At 43.8% G+C, this 17,753-nt stretch overlaps 1 pseudogene across 1 annotated transcript; it reads right to left on the bottom strand.

Annotated features, from left to right (window-relative positions):
* Positions 1-8,780: 8,780 nt before the first annotated feature.
* Positions 8,781-9,921, bottom strand: LOC310731596 (putative nuclease HARBI1; annotated as a pseudogene). The gene has a single exon. The product of its transcript is annotated as a putative nuclease HARBI1 (transcript).
* Positions 9,922-17,753: the final 7,832 nt, after the last annotated feature.

Below are 17,753 nucleotides of genomic sequence, written 5' to 3'. Positions count from 1 at the left end.
TTAAGCGACGGCCTTAAGGGTACCCAATGAAAAAGCTTTGACTACTGGACGGTAGTTATTGAGCCACTCTCCAGAATATTACGCAGCGCGGTGGTGAAAAAGTTGTAGAAGCTAGCAACAAGATTTGGATCAAAGTCTCACTATGCTAATTCTTTTCTTGAACCATAGAAAACAAGTATTTTCTGCTTTTTTAATAGGTAAAGAGGTGCACCATTCCCAGAAGTACTGCAATTCCGGGCTGATGCGTGGAGCGGATGGAGCAAGCCCCTCTTCCGACTCCCACGGTCAAAAATCCGTTTAATATGTAGTCGTCATATAGAGAACGTATCAGATATTAAACTGATAAGAACAGATACTACACTTGATCTTAGCCAAAAGGCCGAGAAGCGATAACCTGATTTAAGCGACGGCCTTAAGGGTACCCAATGAAAAAGCTTTGACTACTGGACGGTAGTTATTGAGCCACTCTCCAGAATATTACGCAGCGCGGTGGTGAAAAAGTTGTAGAAGCTAGCAACAAGATTTGGATAAAAGTCTCATTGTGTGTGGATTCCAGGGTTTCGTTCTTGCCCTCTTTCGATGTAGAACCATTCTTCTTGTTCTCCACATCCATCTGTTCGGACCCATCCACGTCCCGCTCTGCCATTTGTCCCTCTTCATCATCCTCTTCATCGTCATCTTCTTCATCTGACTTGTCCTTTGTGTGTGCTTGTATGGACTTCTTCTGGCACACACGCCCATTGCACCAAAGCCTCTTGCGTCTCCTTTTCTTCTGTGAAGCTGGATGTTTTGGTTTAGCCACTGGTGTTGTAACAAGGGCCACATCTTTGGAAGGACCGTTTTCTGTGGGTTTTGGTTCTGCTGATGCCGGGACTTTTGGTAAAACATGGTAATATGATGGTGTAAACCTTGATGATGTACATCCTCGTTTCAGGCGGGACTCCTTAATCTCAACACAGATCTTTTCAAAGTTTTCATCCAACTCGTCCTTGATGATAGCATGTCTTTGAGTGTGCAGGCACGATGTCTGATAATTCGATCTGACGGATCGGTGTCTGGATTGTACTGTGGACAGGTCCATGGGCTGCTTAATGACTGTAGTATAATCGGGAACCTCTTCTGTATCTACTGGCTTCGTGAAGGCTTTAAAGCGCTTGTCCTGAATAAGTCTGTTGGTGACATCACGCAGGAAGAGGAGAAGTTCCCTGAGTGTGTCCTCTTCCTGATCCTCTAATTTCTGCTGCTCTTGTTTAGACAGTTGGCGAGGAGTAGATGGAGGAGAAAAAAAGTTGTAGAAGCTAGCAACAAGATTTGGATAAAAGTCTCGCTATGCTAATTCTTTTCTGGAACCATAGAAAACAAGTAGCTTTGAAATAGCAAAGCATGCAAAAATAATTGGAACTTATCAATGTTCCTCTCCATAGAAATTTTTAGTAAAAGGCGAAAGATTTATTCGTGAATAAAGAGAAACCTGAGCTATGCTTTGGTTGTTTCTAGGCCTTTGAAAGTCCATTGGTGAGCTAGAAAGCTTGCTAAGGGTAAATTGGCCTGTGGCAGGAAAACTGTTGATGGTGTACAGGTGTAGAAAAGAAAAGAAAAGAAAAGAAAAGAAAAGAAAAGAAAAGAAAAGAAAGATTGAACTTATATTTATTAAATTAAATTGAACACGCTACACAACTGAAAGCTATGTGCACTCAAGAAAAGAACAATGAGCATGAGGTTGCTCTTTTTTTCCTTTCGTTATTTTTGCTTTTTTAACAGGTAAAGAGGTGCACCATTCCCAGAAGTACTGCAATTGGAGCAAGCCCCTCTTCCGACTCCCCGGTCAAAAATCCGTTTAATATGTAGTCCTCATATAGAGGACGTATCAGATATTAAACTGATAAGAACATTTTATTTTTATTTTTCATTTTATTATTTTTTTTTATTAAACCAAAGCACATAACTATACATTCACAAAATCATATCACATGTACAGTCGTCCGTTCATTCAAACAAATTCTCCTGCTATTCTATAAATACAGTTCATCTGTTTATTCAACAGCCCATTCCTGCTCTATTTATCTCAACTCTCACCCTTATTTTGTACCCCCTGAACTTTCTTAAGTCTAGCCAAAAATGCATGGAGCATGTAATCTAGTCTGACATATGAAGAACCACTTCGGATGCGTTTACACCTTGTCCCCGACACAATGCATTTAGCCACTGACTCAACTTGCAAAAGCAGCCTCACCCTTCCCGGCTCCATATGTCTCAACCCTTGTCCATACAACACCAGCTCCCGGCTCAGACCTGTGCCCCTTTTTGCTGCCCACCAATCCGATATGTGACTCCAGAACTGGTTCACTACCGTGCAAGACCACTAAGCGTGCTCAAAAGTCTCCTCTCCACCACATCCACTTGGACACAGAGGCGATTGACTTAAGCCATGCCGATACAGCCGTTCCCTAACTGGTAGACGGCCCAAGGCTCCCAGTTAGTGCAAATCTTTGCTGGCCCCGTCCAGCCACTTGGGCTGCAAGACCAACCACTCAATACTTGGCATTCGGGTAGTGACACCACCAGATTGTGCTGTGCAGCGATCCCTCCATTCTCTATACAGCTTTCTGTGGTCCAGTACGATGCTATCCACCACACACCACGGCTGATCCCGAACTAATTCAGCTACTTTTTGATAATAATCTGGACGGTCAGTCAACCACAGCACTGTGCCTCTCCAGGGGATCACCGTTCCCAGGGTAAAACCCAACCAGAATTTTGTAAACAAAGATGAGAGATGGCCTTCCTCACCCCTAACCAACCTAGCAGTGAAAGACACATACAATGCCATGGTCCTTAGAGGGACACAAGCCACCCCTCTTCCACCATCCTTCCATTCCATGTACAATCTCGTGCGTGCCACCCACTCATTCCTACCCCCCCCCCCCCATATGAAGGTAAAAAGAAGACGCTCAAAGCGCCTGCCTGTCACAAATGTCGTTGAAAAAACAAAAGCCGAATGGTTTAAGCCTCCCAGCAAATCATCATTTATCACCAGTTCCCTACCTGTGAGAGATCTCTCTTACCCCAATTCTCAAACCTTGCTCTCAGTTTACTGAGAGCCCTGTCCCAGTTTTTTCGGGCACTATCCTCTCTCTAAAAAAATCACACCCAAAATTTTAATCCCGTCAGAACACAGACTGAACCCCCCTGGGACCTCAGTCCTCCCAGCCCATATTCCTGCATACTGAACTGTGGATTTACTCCGGTTAACTCAAGCACCGGTGGCCTCAGTGAAAGCCTCCAGGACTTGCTCAACAACACCAAAGTCTCCCTCACGACCCAAAAAAAGGGTCGCATCATCAGCATATGCTGACACCTTGGCCCTGATCCCACCCGCACCTGGAATGTGCAGTCCTTGAAAGGCTGGCTCTCTCCTAAGGCGTTCTAACAATGGCTCCACGTATATCACATGGAGCATTGGAGACAATGGGCACCCTTGCCTGACTCCCCCTAACTGTGGGACCTGCTTGGAAAGATGCCCATTTATCATGATGCGGCTGCTTGCTTCAGTGTAGAGAAGGCACACCATTGCGACAAAGACCGGACCAAATCCCATTCTTTCCAACAAAGTAAACAGGAAAGCTTGAGAAACACGGTCAAAAGCTTTCTCCTGGTCTATACTCAGTAGGGCTAAAGGCACCTGACGCTGCTCTGCCCATGCCCATGCTTATGTCCGTCTCTCTATGAACCTGATCAGTGCCAGGTTCATACTACAGGTACGCCCAGGCACCCCACATGTCTGGTCTGGCTGAATGACTAGCGTCATCACACTGCTGAGGCGAAGACTGATCAGTTTAGCCAGAATCTTATAGTCTACTGTAAGCAGGGTGATTGGTCTCCAGTTTGCCAAATCGGTCCTGTCCCCCTTTTTATATAGAAGAGTGACAGTCCTGACCCTCAGAGAAGGAGGTAGAGTGCCACGCTCTATAGCCTCCTCATACAAGGTCACCAGGTCTGGGCTAACCAGAGACCAAAAGGTCCTATACCATTCAACTGGCAGCCCATCACCACCTGGAGCTACTCCAGTTTTTAGGGAGAGCATAGCTGTCTCCATTTCCGCCAAGTTGATGCAGCCTTCTAAAGCTGATGCATCATCCTCCGGCAAACGACCAGCTATCCCCTCTAGGAAAAACCCCTCTTTGCCTTTTTTTTAAAAATCTAACACCAAACAGGTTTCCATAAAAAGACCCAGCCACAGCCAGCATACCCTCCGGTGAAGTGACTAAGTGGGCTCCATCTTTTAGGCCCTCTAAATAACACCCACACTGACGGCTCCGCACGCTATTAAAGAAAAAGTGTGTCGGGCGCTCATCCAAAAGAAGTACCTGCCTGCCTGCCTGCACAATGTAACCCCGAGCTTCAGCCTCATAGTGGGCTTTTAAGGCCTCACTAGCATCACTGAGCCGCCTATAATCACCCTCTCGCCAGGCTGTATTGAGAACCCTGAACCCTGAACCTTCCGACCTGCTCCTTCCTTTTCTTTGCCATCTTCTGACCCCACCAATGACATAAAATAGCAATCCTCTTTTTCAAGTTTTCCCACCAGTCTGCTTGTGTGTCATACAGCACCCTGTATGGGGAGGAGTTACCCCTGGAGTTTCTCCAGGTGGGTCCTGCAGCCTGTGGCTCAAACACCCTAAACATATCCACCAAGCCAGCTCCAGCCACCACCTGGGCCAGCTCCCCCCCTCTTCCACATCCACATTAAAATCCCCGCCCACCAATAACACTCTGTTAGTGCTGAATAGAGGTTCTAAGAGACGAAAAAACCTTGCCGAAAAAACAGCCGTAAACTTTACCCCCTCCAGCTCCCATCTACACAAATCACCCTCCCAGGAACCACTACTACATTGCTCTCAACGACCCAATCCCAAAACTTAAACAGAATTCCCACCCCATCCCCCTTTCCCTCACCAGCCCCCCAAACCGAAGGCCCCACTTCCCACCCTTTGGAAAAAATAACCCCCTCTGCCTCTAAACTCAAATGGCATTCCTGCAGGAAACACAAATCAAAGTGGACAGAATGCAAACTCAAAAACACTGCAGCCCTTTTAAGGGACTGCTTAATCCCTTGATCCACCCTGGTCCTCTTCGAATCCCGCTCCTCAGTACCGGCATCTGCCGCTCTTGTCTGTCGGCACCTGGTTGGATCCAGAGGGCCCTGCTGTGGTTGCTCTCTGTCCCTTTTTATGTCCATCTCTCTATTCCCCAAATCATCTGTAAGATCCATGGGTGTCCAGTTAGGCTGGGACGGAGTAGGCGTTTTTTTCCAGGTCCTCAAGTGCCTCCGCCCAGCTCATTTGGGGTCCATGTAATTTGGCCCAAGCTCGAATCGAATTCAGGCTCCCCCTGGGTGCTCCCAAGGTGTGCAGGGTCGAAAAAATCCACCAGGATCTCCCCTGCCTGGGAAGCAGATGCTGATGGCATTGTGATGTGAGAATCTTCAGCTGGGCGTTCTGCTGCTGGTTCTAACTCACTCGGACCAGGCTCTGTTAATCTTGCAGAGGCAGGAATCTCCCTCTCCTCGGTAACCAAGGATGCAAAGGTACGCATCCTCGAAGGGCACTGACGGTACAAATGTTCCCCACTTCCGCAAAGACTACAAGTTTTAGGTACTCCACAATCTATGGCTGCATGATCCCCAGATCCACACAGGCGGCATCTGCGTCCAGTACAGGCCTCCTTGTTATGTCCAATGGCACCACACCTTCGGCAATAAAGGGGCTGGCAAGGGTAGTGGAGAAAACCCCAGTGAGGGCCAATGGCAAAGCTGCCTGGTGGATGTAGCAGACCACCTAAAGCAGTCTGGTCCACTTTCATCTGTACCATAAAACGCCTTTTACCGTTCCAGATCCCAAAGTGGCCTCTCACTTTTTCACCAGCTGAAACTGTAGAGCAGTACCTCTGCAGAAACGCCCGAACATCCTCCTCCGGCACAAACAGGTTGTAGAGATGAACCGTAATGGGAACCTCATTAATGGCAAAAAGAGGAACCAAACGGAGACCTTAGGCTGACGAGTACACTGGTCAAAAAACAAAGAGCAGTCCGCGAGAGAGATAAAGGTTACATTCAAAAAACCAGACGACGTGAAATCTTGCAAACAGGATATCTTGGACGGACTCATCCCACAAAATTTCTGCATGATTCTGAGAACCAGCCAATCCAGCCAAATCGCCTCTAAACCCTCTGGAGTCTGATTCGCCGCCGGCGCCCAACTGTGCTTTTTTTCAGATGCCAGCAAAAAGAGCTTAAACTGCTCGGTCATATTTGATCAAACATGTCAAAGTAATACATCATTTAAATCTGTAAAGGGTCTACTTTTATTTGTGTATGCTCACTATATAAACAAAACGTTTTATTTTTTTTAAATGAATAAAATAGTCAGGGTGCGCCATCTGTCGCCTCTGTCTGCGTAAACTTCGTTTAGAGTCATCAAAAAGCCCTGAAACTTGGCCAATAGCTGACACACGGAAATAAAAAATATATCTTTAGACAGCTTAAAGTGTGTAGTTTTAGAATAAGTCGGTGAAATAAAAAACATATGTTTCCAATGAATATAAATCATGTGAAAACAAGTAGAGGAACAGATTTTTCCACCGGACACGCCCCAATGTAGTGTTACCTAGCAGAAATGTTCCGGAATGCTAAGGTGTAAATGCTATATGTACAATGCATGCTAACAAATATATATTGTTCAAGTGTATTCATCAAAAATACTGAAAAATATATTGTTTGGTTATTTTTAGGAATGTGGCTGCATCCCCCTTGCCTTCACTGAAAACTCACACCAGGCCACGCAGGCGTCGCTCCATTTTGAGTTCGACCGAGAATCACCCTGAGTAAGTACATATTTTATATTTTCTTAAATTATATTTAGTTTGAATCATTATTGCATTGTATGACATATGCAAACAACTTGACACAATTAGTGATGTTTATGTGTCTGTCTGTGTGTGTGTGTGTGTGTGTGTGTGTGTGTGTGTGTGTGTGTGTGTGTGTGTGTGTTTCATAAACAGATGTGATCAAGCACCTGCTCCAAAAAGGGCAAGGGCAGCACACACAGTCCACCAAGTCATGGAAGGATCAGACCGATAATGACACAGATCCACAGACTCTGCGATTCCTGCCCGCACATGAACCTGGACCTCAACTGAGGTCTTCTGACTTTCCTTCTCCATTTAGCCTATTTAAAATGTTTTTCCCGGAGAGTGTTGTGTCAACTCTGTGCCACAACACAAATGCTCAAGCGGACAAGTCAATAGCCAAGGGACGCAAATACAAATGGAGAGATGTAACCGTGAGTGAGATGTATCGCTACATTGGGCTCTTATTTTACATGTCATAGTATTGTAGCCCTACAGGCTAGGCTTTGCAGAACCCTACTGTAGTGTATTGTTATTGTTTTTGTTGCACTCTTTATTTTTTATACATACTGTACTGTATACTTGTTACACAATTCCCTTTTTAATGCTGTCCTTGCTAATGTGTATTTTAAATAAACCACAAAGGAAACGCATTCCTTGTTGTAGTACTGTACTTCTCACTGTGATCCTGGCTCAGTGATCCACAGCTCATTATGTAATCGACAGCTCATTATGCGACCCATTGTCTACGAAGCTGTCAGTCACAGCATGTCGACGCCTCTTCACATATGGCCTTTCAAAGTAGAAAGTGTCTTTTAAATTTTAAATCAAAGTATTGTTAAATGTGAATGAGCAGGCAGGATGATTTTCACATGATAAAAAAAACAAAAAACCTACATTAGAAGATCTGTTCTCAAAAAGTCTTGGGAAAACATGTTTACTATAGGTTTTGTGGCCTTATTTCAGTTAGGTTTTTTTTTGTGTGCTTTTTAAAAAAAACACACGCATAAACCTTATTTTGTCAAAAATACAAACACACACATATAAGTTGTTTACATATTATGGTACCCCAGTTTGTGCTGAATACAGTGTAATAAGTTTTTTGTCAATAATATATTTTAAAAGCAACTAAAAAGAACCAAATGTAAGAGCATGTCAAAATCTCTCAAGAGGCCAAAAACACCCTCAGACTCCAGGGCCCGGTTTTTCAAAAGTAATCCGCTAGGATTTTGGATAACGGATTGGATCAAATCTTGAAAATGGGTTTTTCAAAAGAAAAAACGGATTACATAATCGGATTAGATCATGTAATCCAATCTTGGTTTTGATCCGGATCAAACCTTTAGTTTTTCAGAACTTTTTTGTAGGATTCTACAAAATCTTTTTGTAAGTGACATTGTTCCAAAAAATCTGGATTAAACTGATCCCATCAGAAGGGTGGATTCAGCATGGATTCCATGCCCAAAATGTAATGAAAACTTTAAAAATGTATCAAATAATACTATATTTGGATCATGCAGTATCTTACAAGATATCCTATTTATTCATAAGGTTTTAATTTTATTTGTTCATCCGTCAGGCTACAGTGATTAGGTAGGCTTTAACGTATTCAGCCTTTCAGTATAGGCCTACAGCAAAGTAGAAAGAGTTTGGCCTCATACAATAATCCCCCAAACAGCTGTCAAAATTGACAAAAAACAATAAATTTTATTCTGTCACTAATTGATATATATATATATATATATATATATATATATATATATAATATATATATATATATATATAATATATATATATATATATATATATATATATATATATATATATATATATATATATATATATTGATTTTTTAAATCCAAAACAATTCCAAATCAGAAATAGTGTCTTACTATTGCGTCCCTTGTTGCACGTCCTGTTTGCTCGTTCTGGCAGAATGCAGGAGGTTGGTTAGGGTCTCCAAGTGGCTCAGTTGCATCATTGTCAGCACAGAGAGGGACATTGCGCTTAGTAGCGATGTTGTGCAGGACAATACAGGCAAGGGTTATGTTGCATGCTTTCTGTGGTTCCGCTCTCAGGTAGTTAAGGCATGCAAAGCGCCTCTTAAGAACTCCATTTAAACATTCAATTGCACATCTTGCTCTGCAATGAGCAGTGTTGAAGCGTGCCTGCGCCGGTGTATTTGCTGTTAGCAAAGGAGTCATCAGCCATGGTAGGAGTGGGTAGGCACTGTCTCCTAATATTATGCCATCCGGTCGGTTGGTTTGGAGGTCTCTATATAGAGCGCTCTCCCTCAGGATGCGTGCATCATGGACAGACCCAGGCCACTTGACAACGCAGTTGGTGATGATGAGGTCAGCATCACAGAAGTTGGACAATGATGCTGTGCCTCCCCTTTCTGTTTATAAACTCCCATTCATTCTCACGAGGTGCTTGTATATGCACGTGTGCAGTCGATTGCTCCAATAGTATTAGGCATATTCCCCAAAAGAAAAAAGCTGCGCTTGGCCTGGGCAATCTGGTTGTCCTTTGGAAAAGAAACAAATTCATTGACCAGGCTGGCCAGTGTGATTGACACATCTCTCACCACATCACACACAGCTGATTTCACCACTCCCATATAGTCACCAACAACCTGATAGAAAGTCCCACATGCATAAAATCAGAAAGCAATGAGGATCTGGTCTTCCACAGACAGACCGTGACTCCTTTGGGTTCTGTGTTGAAGTTTTGGCCTGAGAAGGTTCACAAGGTACTCTATATCAGCCTTCCCAAAGCGAAACCGGACATACAGCTCCTCAGTGGTGTATTGCTCCAGTGGCTTGGTAGGTTCAACATACACCCTTTGACGGTATCCTCTCCTGGCAAAGTGGTGGTGGCGGTGGACAACACCTGCCATTTCACTGTCTCTCTGTGAATCCTCTGAGAAAGGCTGATTTATATGGCTGTGTAGTTGGTCTTTTCAGACACACCTATTACAACTGATTAGTTTTGGCTTGTGTTCAATTGAGGCAATTGGACCCTAAGCCTATAATTGATGAACAATGTTCACTATAGTAAAGCAACGAACCATAGACTCAAGAAGCTGTAAATTCACTGCTGCTGAAACCAATGCACTACTAGAGGGTGTTCGGTGCCATTATGGAACAATAGTGGGAAGTTTTCATTCTGCTAAGGATACCAACAAAAAGAAAAATGATGCTTGGATTTTAATCACAGAAAATGTAAATGCCATAGGGTCTGGCCAGAGGAGGACCACAGACCAAATCAAATTGCGGTGGAAGAATTTTAAGGCTAGGGCAACAAAGGACCATGCTGAATCCAAAAACCCACAAACAGGCAACAAGCCATTTAAGAGGGGAGATTACACAGATGTGGTCCTCGACATCATTGGAGGTGAGAAGTCGCAAGCTCTCCATGGTATTCAAGGTGTTGTAGGGGATGGCGAGCCTTGGATTGAGGAGGAGGAGGAGAATCTGCCAATTCCTCCTGAGGCTGATCCAGAGAGCGTATTTATATTGAATCTCAGCTCTTTTCCTGAGGAAGAAGCTGGATCCTCATTGGTTGAGCCAGTGGTAGTTGCCACAGGATCTCAGAGCAAAGGCTTGAAGCGCCTTTCATCAAACAAAGATAATGATTACAAGGCACTTCTGCAAAAAGAGACTGAAAGGGCAGAAGCACAGCTTCATCTGGCAGAGGAACAACTGACTCTGACCAAACTGCAGCAAACCAAGGCCAGACTTGAGATCCGCCTCCTAAAGGCTACGCTCAGACAAGCTGGTCTCTCCACATCAGATGAGGAAGTCTGAAATTATTGTGGAGTATTTGACATTAAGTCTTTTTTTTTTTTTAATACATCTATATTTGAAACTTGTTATAAATATCCTCAATGTACAGTGTTTGTGTTGTAGGTCTCTGCTGGAAGAGGATGGGGTGGGGTTTTTCTTGTGTTTAGTTTCTTTTAAATGTGTGTTTTCATTTCAAATAATAATAAACTTATATTGACCGCACACTGGCTATTCTACTTGTTGCTCTTTACATATCTATAGTTCTACATTGTGAAAAGTTTCTATCCGGATCAGATTGATCCAATCCGATGTTGCTTCGAAAAACTGGCTCAAGAAGTAAGCTGGATTATGTGATCACAGATTGCAAAAAAAGGATTACTAAATCGGGATCAATTTTATCCAGATTAAACCTTTTGAAAAACCGGGCCCAGAGGATTAACTTCTGCTGAAGCAGCCACCTTCAATTCAAGCCGAACTGCGCGCCTAAGCCGCACCACTCGGGCCGGCATTTTTCGCCTTCTTCTGGCATCGCGCTAAGATACTACACGTGATCTTAGCCAAAAGGCCGAGAAGCGATAACCCGATTTAAGCGACGGCCTTAAGAGTACCCAATGAAAAAGCTTTGACTACTGGACGGTAGTTATTGAGCCACTCTCCAGGATATTACGCAGCGCGGTGGTGAAAAAGTTGTAGAAGCTAGCAACAAGATTTAGATAAAAGTCTTGCTATGCTAATTATTTTCTTAAACCATAGAAAACAATCGGTTACTTTTGTAACCCCGGTTCTCTGAAACATCGAGTGGAGAGATCCACCTATGGGAACCTTGGCCCCTCCCATTGTGCACGGACCTTGTGGTCTGAGCGGACGGGGAAATCTATCATCCTCGCCCAGACAGGGTGGCTTTCTGGGCCTGGCCCCTGTGAGGGCATATTTGAACACTTTGGGGCGTCCTTCGCGTGTTATCGCCACAATTCAGAATGCCAGGGCCTCTTCCACGCGTTCTCTCTACGATTGTGCATGGCGTGTGTTTAAGCCGCGGTGCAAGAAACACCGGCTCGTTTCATATCTGTGCTCGGTCGCTGACATTCTGGGTTTTCTTGGCGTGACCTTATCGATCGCGGCAGAACCTTTTCGACGATCAAGGTCTATTTAGCGGCTATCGCTGCATGTCACGCCACTACGGTGGGACAGCACCTCCTTTTCCGTGGATTTATGAAGGGCGCGCGCCGCTCCATCCCGGTCTCCGAAGGTGTGGACCCGGATTGGGTTTTTGGGATATCTCCCTCAGGCTTCCGTCCTTCAGGACGGCTCTGCTTCTGGTTTTTGGCTTCCGCCCAACGTGTCAGTCATTTGCCTGCACTCTCGGTTCATTCCTCGTGCTCCAAATTCTCGTTCAAAGGATATAGTGTTTTGCTTAGGCCTAACCCGGCCTTCGTGCCTAAATGCTTTCCAGCCTTCACTGGTGAGGTGATTGTGCTTCCTGCCTTTCTTCCTCCTCCTTTTTCCTCTGCCGAGGACCAGGGGTTAAATGCTTTGTGCCCTGTGCGTGCCCTACAGGTTTACTTGGACAGGACAAACTCTTTTCTAAGGAGCGACCAGCTCTTCATCTCTTGGGCCCCACCGATAACACGGGGAACCCCATCTCCAAGCAATGCCTCTCTCGTTGGCTGGTAGTGGCCTTCTCCATAGCGTATGAATCGAGAGGCGTGCAGCTTTTTGGCGGTCTTGGTGTGGGCTCTTCGTAGCCACGTGCTACTAAGCCTGCACTCCTTTCAACTCCGTCTGCCCGGCCTAGTTATGTATATTTCAAGCGTATAGTTCCCCTTTTTCTTGAGACTCAGGTTGGTCCAGTCACATGTTGTTGGTCATCATCGGGGTTCTAACATGCGTGTTACCACATGTCGTGTTTCTTTCCATGGCTGGGTTTTTATCCCGAGCAGTCTATTGAGTCTGCTGCTTTGTGACGTGCCGTGCACCACCTGTTTGGCTGTCCTCTGGCTTACAGGGCCTCGCTGTGAGTGTATTGGGCAACCAGGGAGTTGTCTATATCTCCCATAGGTGGATCTCGAACATGAGATGGTGAAAGAGAACAATAGGTTACTTTCGTAACCCTGGTTCTCTGAAACATCGAGTGAAGAGATCCACCAAGTTTGCCCTGCTAGCTGCACGAGAAGCAAATTTGCTCACTGAGGAAAGGTAGTGCGTGCAGGTGCCTTATGCACTCGGGTAAGGGGCGTTGCCTTACCTGCCATTGGGCACGCACTCCTGTCTGTCAAGCCAGACTTGATGCAATTGGATGCTTCTGCAGAGGTCAGGTACGGATGTCCTTCCCATAGGTGGATCTCGAACATGAGATGGTGAAAGAGAACTACCAGAGTGTGCTGCAGAAGGATCAGTAGAGACAGAAATTGAGACAATCAACATGTTGCACTACCTGTCCATATCAGAAGGGATTCTAGAAAAGATACAGAGAGAAACTGCTAAGGGTGAAACATTTCATTTGTTGCAGAAAGTGATGGCCAGGGATGGCCAGAGGAGAAAACTCAGCTGGAAGAAGAGGCAAGACAATTCTTTTCTGTAAGAGAAGAGCTCAGTGTGCAAGATGGAGTGATTTTTAGAGGAGAGAGAGCTCTAATACCAGCAAAGCTGAGGACCGAGATTGTGGAGAGAATTCATGCATCACACCTAGGCATTGAAAACTGCTTGCGCAGAGCGAGAGACTGTGTATTCTGGCCTGGGGTGAGTGCTGCTGTGAGAGCATACATCGGGAAATGTGCTGTTTGCAGAACTGTGGATGTACGACAGCAGAAAGAGACTATGTACGCACATGACATTCCTATGAGGCCTTGGGCAAAAGTGGGAACAGATTTATTCTCATTCAACAACAGAGCATATCTCATCACAGTTGACTATTTCTCCAACTTCTAGGAAATTGATTGTCTCGCTGAAACCAGCTCAGGAGCAGTGATACACAAGGTAAAGGCCCATTTTGCACGACACGGCATCCCAGACACAGTAATCTCTGAACACGGGCCACAATACAGCTCTCAGGAATTCAGACAGTTCAGCACTACTTGGGAATTTAGACATGTGACGTCATCTCCGGAATATCCGCAAAGCAATGGCAAAGCCGAGTCTGCAGTAAAGATGGCCAAACAACTCATGGGTAAGGCAAAGAGAGCAAAGACTGACCCATACCTGGCTATTCTAAAACACAGGAACACCCCATCTCAGGAATTCAATGCCAGTCCTGCCCAAAGACTCATGAGCAGGAGAACCAAGACATTACTGCCAACACATAACAGTCTTCTGAAGCCAGATGTTGTAAACATGGAACAGGCTGTAAAAGACAACCAATGCAAACAGGCCTTCTACTACAACAGAAGAGCGAAAGATTTTAGATCTCTGGATGAAGGTGAACAAGTAAGAGTTCAGTTAGACACGAAACACAGAGCACATTGGTTGCAAAGGTTGAAAGAATGGCCAACAACAGATCATACACAGTGAAGCTGGAAAACGGAACTGTTGTACGGAGAAATCGTAAACATCTCAGGAGTGTGCCTGGAGGACTGCAGAGAGCAGTCTCAACAAACACAAGTGTCAACTTTGATCAGATCAATCGGAAGATTCTTACGGATAAGGGACATTCAAAAGCAGTGCCAGAGTCAAGCACAACAAACACACACTTTTAGGATGCTAGCAATAGAGTTGTGACAACTAGAAGTGGCAGAATGGTCATGAGACCGTCACACTTGAAAGACTTTGTTTAAATGTGTTTTATTGTTCTTAAGACATGAACATGCTATTTTGAGCATACAGTGTACTTAATTTGAAGTTTGCAATTGTTGAATTTTTAGGCTTGTGTTTATTATTTAAAAAAAAGAGAAAGATGTTACAATATGTTATATAAGGTCTACAAGAGGTGACATACCATGTAGTATAAGGATTATTGTTGTGTATGTGACGTCATCAGAGGGCGCCAACACGTGAAGTGAAGTAAAGAAAGCACAGAAGAATATGCGTGTGTGACTCTTTTATTTAAGGGTGAATACATAATTAATAGAGTAAACTGCACATAAATCTATCTATCTATCTATCTATCTATCTATCTATCTATCTATCTATCTATCTATCTATCTATCTATCTATCTATCTATCTATCTATCTATCTATCTATCTATCTGCGTGTGTGACTCTTTTATTTAAGGGTGAATACATAATTAATAGAGTAAACTGCACATAAATCTATCTATCTATCTATCTATCTGTCTGTCTGTCTGTCTGTCTGTCTGTCTGTCTGTCTGTCTGTCTGTCTGTCTGTCTGTCTGTCTGTCTGTGCTGCAAAGCTTTTCTTTTACGTATACTGCAGGACCCAACCTCAACTAGAGAGAGGGAAAGAGAAATCTCCACATTAAATATAGTTTGAAAACAAATTTTTTTTTAGAAAAGATTAAGCAAAAAGCATGTCCTGATAGTGCCACTACAGGTCAGTGTGAGACTGATGTGACCTTGCAGTTACAATTCAACTGTTTTTTTTTTTTTTTATAACCAACTGCAGCTCGATCACAGTGAAGCTCTAAAGATAGACAATATAATAAGATAATAGACAGTACCCATAGTTCCGGTTTAAACCAGGGTTCTTTATTAGGTACTGCAGTGCATATACAAAGTAGGAGGAGTCATAGCATCAATTACGGAGGCCAGAGTGACACTTAAAGAAACATTGTCAAAATGACAATACATTACACAGCTGAAAATGACCTACTTAAATTTAAATGTTAACAGATCCTGACAACTTTGTTACATAAACAATATAGATATCTCAAAAACCTCAAAAACATAAAAATCTGTAGACACTAAAGTAAATATTAAATAGTATACCGCACTAAACCTTTTGTAATTTCACAAACAAATCCATGAAGTCAGTCCTGGAGCAATCCAAAAAAATAATATAGTGGTACCTTGACCTATGAGTGAATTAATGTATGAGTTTTCCGAGGTAAGAGCGGTCACTCGGTCTATTTTTTGCGAGCAAAAAATTCAGGTACGAGCTAGAGACGCCGCTGCTATGTGGCGAAGCAAAGCCAGAAAGCGAAGATTGTAACGAAAATTAAGATAAGCAAAGAAGAAAAAGTAAAAAATTTGAAGTTAAGGGATGTGTAGTGTTCAGTAGTGATAGTAAATACGGAGTTTCCCCTCCTCCTCCTCCGCTTATCGCCTCTACCCCCCTAAATTCTATATACACATGTAGAGGTTAGTGCTCATTGTGCCAAGCACCAAAGCAGTCACGTTTTGGCTGAAAGCACAGTGGCACCAAACAAGTCTTGCAGTGCATAGGAGTATGTTGCCCACAGCGTCTGCATCTGCGCCTTCCTTTAGTGCTGTCCGCAGCAATGTACCCTACAATGTGGCGCATGTCCTTTGGAAAAGATGGAGGAGTTAGAGGAAGTTCTGTACACACCGAAAAAGCAAGTTCCTCAATCAGTTGCTCTCGGAACTGCTTCTGTGTCATGGGCTTTTGTTTTTTGAAACAGGCAAACTTCCGGTGTAGTATGCAGGTGTTCGTTATGGCTATGTCCAAAAAGTGGTAGAAAAAGCTTTGGTACCACTTTCTTGTCTTGTGTGACACTGTGTAATAGCCGATCAGTGCATCCGATACGTTTACTCCACCCATGGATCTAAAAAGAAATACAAGTAATCGGATGTTAAATTAAAAAAGGCATAATTATAGGTAAGATTATAAAATATAAAATAAAATATGAACTAGCTAAAGTTACATTGCTGAATACTTTCTGCTAAACTGTTGTAATCCACAACACAATTTGGAACATGTTCATTGACGGTTGTCCACTGTCCACCATGGCCTTTGACCTTCATGTGCACCATGCTTGCTTGAGTGCCTCTGTGCATGGTTGAGCACATCTGGACCTTCCTTGTATCCTTCCATTCAGCAAACACCAGGTCTCCGTCTCTCAGCCAGCGATGAGTACCACAGGGAGCTTTATTTGGAAGTTTGTTGATTGTGCTTCTAGGGTAGCCAACAATGTTTGCTTGGACAGTCCCACAAGCCCAGATGTTATTTTTTAGTAGATCTCTGAACAGTGCTGGACTTGTGTAGAAATTGTCCACGAACAGTTTGTAGCCTGTTCCCAACATCTTCACATCCAACAAGTTCCATGACAGAGTCGTAGCTCGGTCCATTGCTGTTTGTTTGTGCATCTGGTGACGCCCTCATACACGAAGAAGTCCCATGTGTACGCACAGTATGAGTCCGCCAGCACAAACAGCTTGTATCCAAACTTTGTCGATTTGCCTTTCATATATTTCTTCAGGCCATTTCTGCGTTTTGGTGCCACCATCCTCTCATTGATGGCAATGTTCTGGTGGGGATGAAAATTGCTCTTACATGCGTCTTTCAGCGGCTGATACATGAGCTTTATCTAACAGAGGCAGTCATAGGCAGGTGTTCCTTTTCTCTTGCTGTTTTCCTTGTCCACTTCAGGGTAACTGGCCATGCAATCAACATTTACTCTGGTAAGCAGACATGATGGATGCACACTGATGGCTGGTCATACAAATGGTAAATATACACATGACCAGCCAAGCATTGAAAGATGTACATGTCTGGATTAATGTTTGGATCTGGTTCTCCTAAATAATTAATTGCAAGGGTTGCATAGTAGTTCCTAGTTTTGCTGGCAGAATACATTGCTCCTGTTTTATGAAAAAAAAAAAACTCAGAAAAACCAACTGAAACCCACAAGCTCACAGGACAAACATGGGGAAACTCCACTCAAACAGTAACATAAGCACAGAAACAAAGTGGTTACCCCATTATTTCACATTCACATGCAGACTGTACATTTTGCCAGTTACAACTGTTTATATTGCTACTTATATTGCTACTAGGGATAATGACATTAGGTTTATGTTCAAATCAATTCTACAAAGGATTGCTCTGTTTTTTTTTGCAGGAGAAACACTCTGATGAAGCATGCAGCACAGACAGAGAACACACAGGGTGTGTGAATCCTTCAAACAATGGGTGAAGCCAAAAAA

The sequence above is a fragment of the Silurus aristotelis genome (assembly GCF_946808225.1).
Source record: "Silurus aristotelis genome assembly, chromosome: 9".
NCBI lineage: Eukaryota > Metazoa > Chordata > Actinopteri > Siluriformes > Siluridae > Silurus > Silurus aristotelis.
This window is presented reverse-complemented; position numbering and strand designations above follow the sequence as displayed.